The following is an 8800-nucleotide window of genomic DNA, read 5'->3' as shown; positions in this document are numbered from 1 at the left end:
ATTGACCTCAGCGAAAATGCCACCGTCATTGCTCGCATTGAGAGACGCAAAATCTTGCGGAATCTCAAGAAATTTAATTTGCTTATTTTCGAGGATCGCACTAATGGTTGTTCCCAAAATTCAGAGAGTTAACGAACGCATTTCAATCAGTAATTTCTGAGCAATCAACGATGTAAAAAAATGCTGAGTAGCATAAACTGTTTATTTTGAATAAAATAATTCCCCAATAATTTTATATACTACTTATTAAACTACCCCTTCCTTTAATTACATAGGATAAAATTCAGTTAGGGTTGACTGTTTATTATTAGGAAAATTTTCATTTGAAAATATTATTTTCTCCTGTTTTTTTTTTTGAGCCTCCAATCGTATTCAGACAATTCAATGAGCACATTTAAAGATATATGCAGTAGTCTAATTAGTTTTGAGTCTTGTTATTTGAAGGCCACTGGAAACCCAAAATCTGACAACAGCCTTGAAATTGGTATTAAATCGTTCCTTTAAATTAGGATTTATATAAAAAAGATCCCACAATTTGCTCCTCTGGCTTGTTTGGCGTAGTGTTGCATCAAAAATAATATTAAATTGAAAAACCCAAAATAAGTTTCATCCCTCTGACAAAAAAAGGAGAAATTAAAAATGATCTCGACCCAAGGACCAATTTAGGGTTTAAAGTTAAAAGAGTTTAACACTTACCCATCCAGAAGCTGTTATTGGGGTTGAGGAACGTCTTTTCAGCTTGAAAATCAATGGGTTGAACGCAGGAGAAGAGGCGTGTAAAAAGGGGTAGGTGGATGAGAACCATGGCGTCGCTGCTGAGTAGCTAGGAGGAGTAGTAGCGAGGAGTAGTCTGAAAATATATTCATTAAACTTGCTAGTTAATTAAAAACAAGTATTTATGCAAAAATCACATGGCAACACGGAGTTAGACTGGCTGGTCAGGAAGCAGGGGCTGGTGGACAGTTACTTGGGCGTCCACAGCGCGTAAGCTGGGCCCCACGGGGACGGAGACTGGAGCCTGGCTGCAGCGACCACGCAGAGCTGTAAGCCAGGGCTCGGGCCGGAGGCGTCACTCTAGCCCGAAGGAGACAACCCTTGGCCGCTCGGCGTCATGCCGCTAAAGACGGCGAAAGACAGAATCGGGCTTCTTGCTGATGTTGTTGATTCCCTTCAGCATAGGCACACAGAGTGTCAAGTTCGTCAACGACAAACAAGCAAAGAGGAAAGTGTTTAGCGTCATCTGAGTGGCAGGTTCGTCGATGTACTGCGCCGCCAGGGCGCTCACCACCTCGCCAGGAGCCTAAAATCGATATAACAAATTAATTTACACAGTCAACATTTTTTAGGCTAAAAAAAATACCTGTTGGAATCTTTGAAGACGAGCAACAAGTCGAAGGCATCGGCGCTGAGTAGCATGGCGTTCTCATTAGCCTATTTGCTCAGCCAATCCTCACCGGCCATGATGATGAGGTTGCACACCACCTAAAATTCGAATTAAATTGAGTCTGATAACGTTGGTAGGGATATAAATTTGTGAATTAATCAACACAGACATTCAGTCAGCATTTTAACGCAAAGATGGCCGCCTTAAGTGCGATATGAGTTATTTTGCTTAATTTGAGTACGAGAAGTATTTATTTGAATCTGCAAGGTAAATAAAAGAATACAATCAGGCTACCTCAGGGTAATAATTGATATTTTAGTCTGTTTTCTTAGGAAAATAGATAATTTTAGCAGTGAAAAGTATGAATAATTTGAATACTTTATTGAGAGTGAAGCTAAATTTTAAAAAGATGAAGCTTTTCCCATTTATGTTTTCTGGAACTTTCAAGAATTTTTATTCGGGTTCCAAAGGTCGAAGCAAACTTCATAATATTTTTTCCGAGAAATAATTTGTCCAACTCAGAAATGTGCCAAATTGAAAGAGGAATAAATTATGAAAAATAACAATTAATTTTTTTTATCAAAAATATAAAAAACAATATATTTATTAACACTGCTAAAGGATTTCTTGAAAACACTAATTTCAAAGTGTATTTTTAGAGTAAAATTAGACAAAATAAACCAAGTTTAGCAGTTCTTAGCTTTAAAAAAAATCAATTGATTTTTATAAATTAAAAATAACCATGAGTGACCTGCGAGCCAGCGATGATTATAGCCTTGAGGTTGTTGTACTTTATAAGCGACTTTTTCACCGAGCTACCGCAGCCTTTGTCACGAGCGTCTATCAAAATGCGGTTGACCAGTTACTCAAAGGGCTTGATGGCCTTCTTGATCTCCGTGTAGGTCTGCGGATCGGCAATCTTGTCGCTGAAGCTGGTCGAGTGGCTATCAAGCAGCAACCAGTTGTTCACCACCGTCTGAATGTTGCCGTATTATTTTCACCGTGCTCAACCATAGCTTTCGCGTCGCCCGGAGAAATCCAGTTGTACGGACCTAGATTTAAATAATTTAATTAATTTTCATTTGCAGGAGACTGATTCTTACAACAAGATTCCTGCACGAACTTGGCGTTCAGTTAGGATTGAATCGCCATATTCGCGTTGACCCCAAAAGAGAGGTATTTAATTGCAATATGGAATTAGACCTTAACATTTTTTGCAGTTTGACCACTGCGTTGCGTTAAAATCTTCTTTAGTATTTTCTCGTGGAGTATTTTTTTATAGATTTTACAGACGAAAGCAGCTATATGTGCATTAATGACGCCCCTCTGGTGCACAAGCGATGATAAATTAGTCCCTGTTTGGGCGAGAAGCTGTCAACAACGGTAGGATAGCATCGTATCATATTACTTCTATTTTGCAGATGAAGCGGTTCTGTTTTCGTCGTATTGAGGAATATAATAAATAACAGCTGAGCCTAATATTGGAAGGCAGTTACAGTTACAAAGAACAAAATAATACAAAGCGGTAGGATAAAGCAGTCTTGCCACCATGTGTTTTTGCACTTTTGCAGATGAAGCTGATCTCAATCCATCTAGTTTAGAAATTGTCTCGGTTTATGCTATGGCTATAAATTGGCGGTAGGTAGGGAATATTCGATTTTTTGCGCTCATGTTTTCTTGCAGATTAAGCGGTTTTGTCATCTTCGGAATCGACCCTTCAGCCGCGGCTGATGAATTTAAGACATGTGAAATAGTCAGTAAAAAACTCAAAACGTGGTAGGGACAAGCTCAAATTTCTCAATAACGAGTTCTTTTGCAGATGACGCAGAATGGTCTGCAGTTGCGTTGTAAAGCTGCAGTTATTGAGATATTGTAGATAAAAGAACAGTATAAATACCACTAACAACCCATTTAGTTTTCAGGTTGTTAGACTGACTGGTGTGATATTAAGCCTGTCTGCACGTTTAGTTGGCTATTGTCTCCAGTTGTAACTATGCGGTTGATTGTTTTTGCAGCCTTAGTCGAATGGTAATGAGCAAACTAACTTTCGTTTCTAACAGAAAGCAGCCACCTGCAGGTCTGCGTGTCCGTCGATGCTGATAAAAACAATAATTTCTTGCTCGCTCTATACCATCTCTTTTCGTTCTTCTCTTAAAAATTCGTTTTGCTTTAGCACATTGCTATACACTTTGCTCACGCCCTCACCATTATTCATTTACTTATTTATTTTCCTCCAGACTGGATTTTGTATTAACAACGACGACAGCAAAGGATTTTCCAGGAGAAAAAAAAGCATTCGTTTCCGCTCATCCGCTGGCAGAGTGGCATGACAAAAAAGGAAGAGCAATCACACAACTGCCTGTGCGCTGCTGGAGAGGCGGCTGGACTTTGAGGGTCATTTTAGTCGTATTGTGTAAAAAGGTTTTTGTTGTTGCGCTGCACGCTGCACGTATTTGGGAATTCACAAATAATGGTCTAGGATATGCGAGAGCACAACTGAGGCAGAGAAAAATAGGAGAATAAAAGAGCAGGCGATCGTGCGGCAGACAAAGGACGAATTCCCTCTTTGTTTGTGGAGTAGGAGAGACTGCGTGGAGGGTCACATTGATGTGACGAAGCAAAATCTTTGGCACTAACGAAAATGAATCATTTTCCAGGAAAAAAATCTGGTTTCCGGTGGTAAATTTTGAAACTAAAGCGACAAAGCGACCGACATGAACCACTAAGAAAGAGAAATAAGCGACGACGCCATCCTCATTGCTCGGCTTTATTAATTCGAATAGTCAATTAATTTCCTTTTTCCCTTTAAAGAGAAATTTTTGAAAGGCTTGACTAGGGAATTCTGAAAATATTTTCCTCAATTTTCCGACTCTCACAGTTAGTTAATAAAAATTTATTGTATTTTGATATTTTGCGCGCCTTCCATTATTTGATCTTCCGACGCTGTTTAGCTGAAAAGCATCTTGCAGTAGGAACGCGCGGCAGAGGGAACGTCATTGTGTTGCCTCACAATCAGTTGGATCCAGCCAGGGTTGCCACTCCCATGCTTAACAGCCCTCATGCTGTTTTTTCAATCTGTTTTCAGAATTTTGAATGTCAATTAACTAATAAAAATTTGTTTTTCCTCCTCTTTTCGCCAAATTTGTAAACATCTCGTTATTTAAAGGAAAAAGCTCAGGTTTGAACATAAAAGCATCTGGCAGCATATGACTGGGAAAAAGCTGTCAGGAGAGCGCACCTAGCATCAGGCCTTGTTTGTGTTTGGCCGTCAGCCGTGCAACACTTCCTGGTTTTTGTCTCTCCTGCTTGCGCTCGCACAGGTCTCTCGTCGTGAAATAAGCAGAAATGGTAAGAGAATAATTTTCCAATCTCGTTTATTTACTACTCTCGTTATTACTACAAAATTTTTAAAATGATTTCTTTTAGGCTCAACTACGGGTCTAAACTAATGCTGATTTGAAATTGAATTTTCCACGATCTATTGACGCATGAAAATCGGCTACTCAATGGTCTAACCTTAATTTTTTTTGTCGCACCAAAATCAAGAACCCGATATAATGATTGCAAATAGGCCCGATTTTAAATTTATCTTATTCCGGGTTGTAATTTTGAGCCTATAGCCTCGCGCGGTAGCCGTCTTTTTGTCTTTGCTACACAGACGGAGTGAAATTGTACTTTTAAATTTCCAAATTTGACTTTTTGCGACATAAAAAAATAAATCTGCTGCTGCATGAAGGAAATAATAGCGTGATTAATGATTTTTACATTATCTTTTTCTCTTAGGTGAAACTCAGCCTTTTCGACATGGCCGTCAAAAGTGTGTTCGACAACGTCGACACTTCCGACAAGAATGTCGTATATTCGATTATTGGTAAGTTGTCTCAGAACATTGAATTTATTACCGCCTTGCGAACGCGTGTTGTCCTTTAAGCCATTTCCAACTCTCTAAATAAAATAATATTATGTTTATTTAATCGAAAAATAGAGCTGTGGCCAGATTTTGCATATCAGCTTTCTTTTTTCTGGTTTCTCATCATTAATTTTCCAGTGTAAGATTCAAAAATCCAATTTTCTCCAGGAATTTTTTCCGTTAATTGTGTTCTTATCAAATTGCTCAAATTTTCGTGTTTAGTTTAAGTTTTACTTAGAAATGAACCACTGCGAGGGCACCTTAAATCCGTTTTTCTGTGCTCGAATCAAATAAAAGTGCTGAAATATCGGGGTCTAACCATAAGAATTGGAAAAGAAACCACCGGGTGACTCCTCTCGACCTTATTATTTGGGGGTGCTTATCATCATCCCCTTTCAACCCCATTGCTATAATTTTGATGCATTAGTTTTTTAAAGTGGAATTTCTCGAAACAAAAAAAAACGCGGAAATTACGTTAGAAATTTCCTGCCTCCTTTTATGCTGAGGGACGTAATTATTTTTATTATTTGAAAAAGGCAAAACCGGAAAAATATTTTGGCGTATTGAAAAACCCTTGAGAATAACGAAACATGTATATTTTCAGCTCCCATTAGGCGCGATTTATTCGAGAAAACGTGGCAGATTGTTAAGAACCATTCTCATGAAAACTGCAGCGACGAAGATGATCACGTCGACAAGCTTTGGGCGATTCTGCCGTTTTTGCTCTCCAAAAGCTATGTCAGCTTCGACACAACAGACTTCATGCAGATGTCCCGCAACTGCAAAAACTTCTGCTTGTCAAACTCGCGTTTTCAGCAGGTCTCTATCTTTAATAAATTTCCAAAACATGAATTTAATTATATTTTTTCAGTTGGTCCGCTGTTTTGGCTCGAATACTCCGAATCTGCGTAATTTGACCATAAAAGGTCTGCCACAATTGGTCCTCTTCTCGCTTCAGGAACGAGAATTGGCCTCGATCACTGCGCTGAAGAATTTGGAAGTCCTTTGCATCGTAGACGTTTTTGTGCGTTTGTCAAGAGTGTTGGCAATTACGCAACAATGCGAGAAATTAGAAAAATTCCATGCGAACCAAGTCTACATGGACAATGAACTGTCCAGTGGCGCCTTCAGGCAAGACTTTGTGTTCGTGAGCATCATCGCGAAAGATTTTCAGGAAAATCGATTGAGACTGACTTTCCAGAAAACAATGCCAATATTCCCGAACTCCACAGCATTTCAGCGATATACTTATTTGTATATTGAACCAAGGGGAGTCGCTAATTTAAATTTGTTGCAAGGATTGAACACAGTGACTGAAATCCACGTAAGAAATTGTATCTTCTTTGAAAAATAGAGTAAGATAATTTTATAATTTTAGTTCTCTTCCTCTCAACTAGTCGACATTGGGTACCTGGACGAATTTCCGCTCTTGCCAGAAGTGAGAATCGCCCACATATCTTGCCGGAAAACTTCTGCCTATGCTTTGAGGCATTTCATGAAGAGCAACGGGCAGTCTCTTCGAGAACTGATTCTTGAAGGCATCAGCCTTTGGGATAAGGTCACCCTTGGCGAAGTTTTTAGTCTGTGCCCTAATCTGCTTGCACTGGAAATCATTGATTCTGATTTCTACCAGATAAATGCACCCATCGAGGCGATGGCCCGTATAAAAAAACTCAAGTGGAAGATGGAAATATAGTAAGGAGAATTATTTTTAACTAGTTTCAATTAAAATTTTTGCATGTAATATCGTTAAAAATGTGGAATTGTGTGCCAAACTTTCTCTGTCATTAAGTCTAATTCTAATAAGTATTATTTATTTCGATTTCAGTGTGTTCAGCTTAGTCGAAGACATTTACTTTTGGGACACCCATCGATTGCCAGGCTGGTCTTCTTTCAATCTAAACTTTGATGACAGTGAAAACAACGAAACTGTTGTTAATCAAATGCAGCAAAATTTGGATAAGTTTAATTCTATCGTTAATTCGTATCCAATTCCAAAACAAAACCTGGAATATCTATCAAGTAGGTTTCATCAGATCCAAGAACTAAGCAAAGCTGTATTGCTTCGATAGAGTGCATAATCCTCTGAAAATTCAAGTTTATTTCCCTTTTAAAATAAAGTTTGCCTGTATTCTATACATGTACACAATAAAACTGACAACTTTATAGTTTAACTTTTAAACGGATTATTATTTCATTACCTTTTAATATTAATAAAAATAATGTAATTTTAGTATACCAGATAATATTGTCTAACGCCGATGAGAATTAATTTTGGATTTTTTTCCAACGACACTAAAGAAATTCGGTTCTGAAGTGCTCTCGGACGGCACTTTTCCTTTTATTTATTTTCTGGGAAATTTTGAGACTAAAAATTTGGCAGGAACTTGAAAATAAATATTAATTCGTGTGTTATATCTGAGAATCAAACCGTATATATGTTTTAACCCTCTTGCGTGAAAGGGTAAATTAAAATGAATCTCAACCCAGGGCCATTTCCATTCAATTAAAAAGGTTCTACACTTACTGTCACTGCTGTTGTGGATTTAAACCGTCTTTAAAACAACTTGTATACCACGGCGATGACGCTGGAGAGGATCAGTACGGCGACGACCTCTGGCTGTGTGACGCAGGGGTTGGCAAGTAGCAAGGGGAGGACAGAGGGTAGCCTGAAAATAGATTAATTAAATTTAATATTTAGTTAATAAAAATAATTCTGCGAATAAAAATAATCACTTGGGCGACAACGAGTAAAGATGGCGACGTGGGCGAGTAGGATGGGCTGGTCAGGTAGCTGACTGAGGTGGTAGGCGAGTAGTTATGTAGTTGGGCGTTCATGGCGCGTACGCTGGGCTTCAAAGGCTGTAATTGTGCTACGCGCACACCGGCGACAGAATGAATGGACTAATGCTCGGGCTGCCCGGCTACGGGAAAAAGCGAGGCTGCAGTCGAGGCTCAGGTCGGAGAGGTCCCTCGAGCCGGGAGGAGAAAACCCTGCTGGGCCGCCGGGCGTCATGCCACTGCCCAGGCCTAGTGACCACGCGTGCAGGTACGCTGCATGGTGTTTCCTGGTTCCAAGGCGTCATCTGTGCATAAAATTCAATAGTTTGGTGAATTTAATGATTAATTAATTAATAGAACCTCACTTGAAGACTCAGGCTGCTCGGGGCGGAAGCGCCGACGAAGATTCCGCCCGCTAGGGTGCCAAGCATCAAAGCATGACGCCAGAAGATAGATGTATGATCTTGATGCTGTGCTTGCATTTGTCGGCGTCGAGCAGCAAATCAAAGGCGCCGGCTGGCACATGATGATGTTCTCAAGAGATGCCACGCACGGGTCCTGCCTCCTGCACTTGGCAGCGCTAAATTTAATGTCGTCTTGAGCAGCCACTCGGCATAATAGCCTCGAACCAAAACCGTGATGTCCGTTATCACAAAATCATCTTCTGACCAGTAGGTCACGCCCAAGAGCTTATTGGCACACCGAGTAGTCTCACGTTCTTGGAT

The 8800-nt window shown here is 39.6% G+C and overlaps 1 long non-coding RNA gene across 1 annotated transcript; it reads right to left on the bottom strand.

The window, feature by feature from the left end:
- Positions 1–702: 702 nt before the first annotated feature.
- Positions 703–8312, bottom strand: LOC135934503 (uncharacterized). Its single transcript, XR_010574122.1, has 6 exons — positions 8031–8312; positions 7822–7963; positions 2136–2436; positions 1361–1482; positions 912–1300; positions 703–850 (listed from the first exon to the last, which is right to left on the bottom strand). It is a non-coding gene; the product is annotated as an uncharacterized LOC135934503 (long non-coding RNA).
- Positions 8313–8800: the final 488 nt, after the last annotated feature.

This window comes from Cloeon dipterum, chromosome 1 (genome assembly GCF_949628265.1).
Source record: "Cloeon dipterum chromosome 1, ieCloDipt1.1, whole genome shotgun sequence".
NCBI lineage: Eukaryota > Metazoa > Arthropoda > Insecta > Ephemeroptera > Baetidae > Cloeon > Cloeon dipterum.
This window is presented reverse-complemented; position numbering and strand designations above follow the sequence as displayed.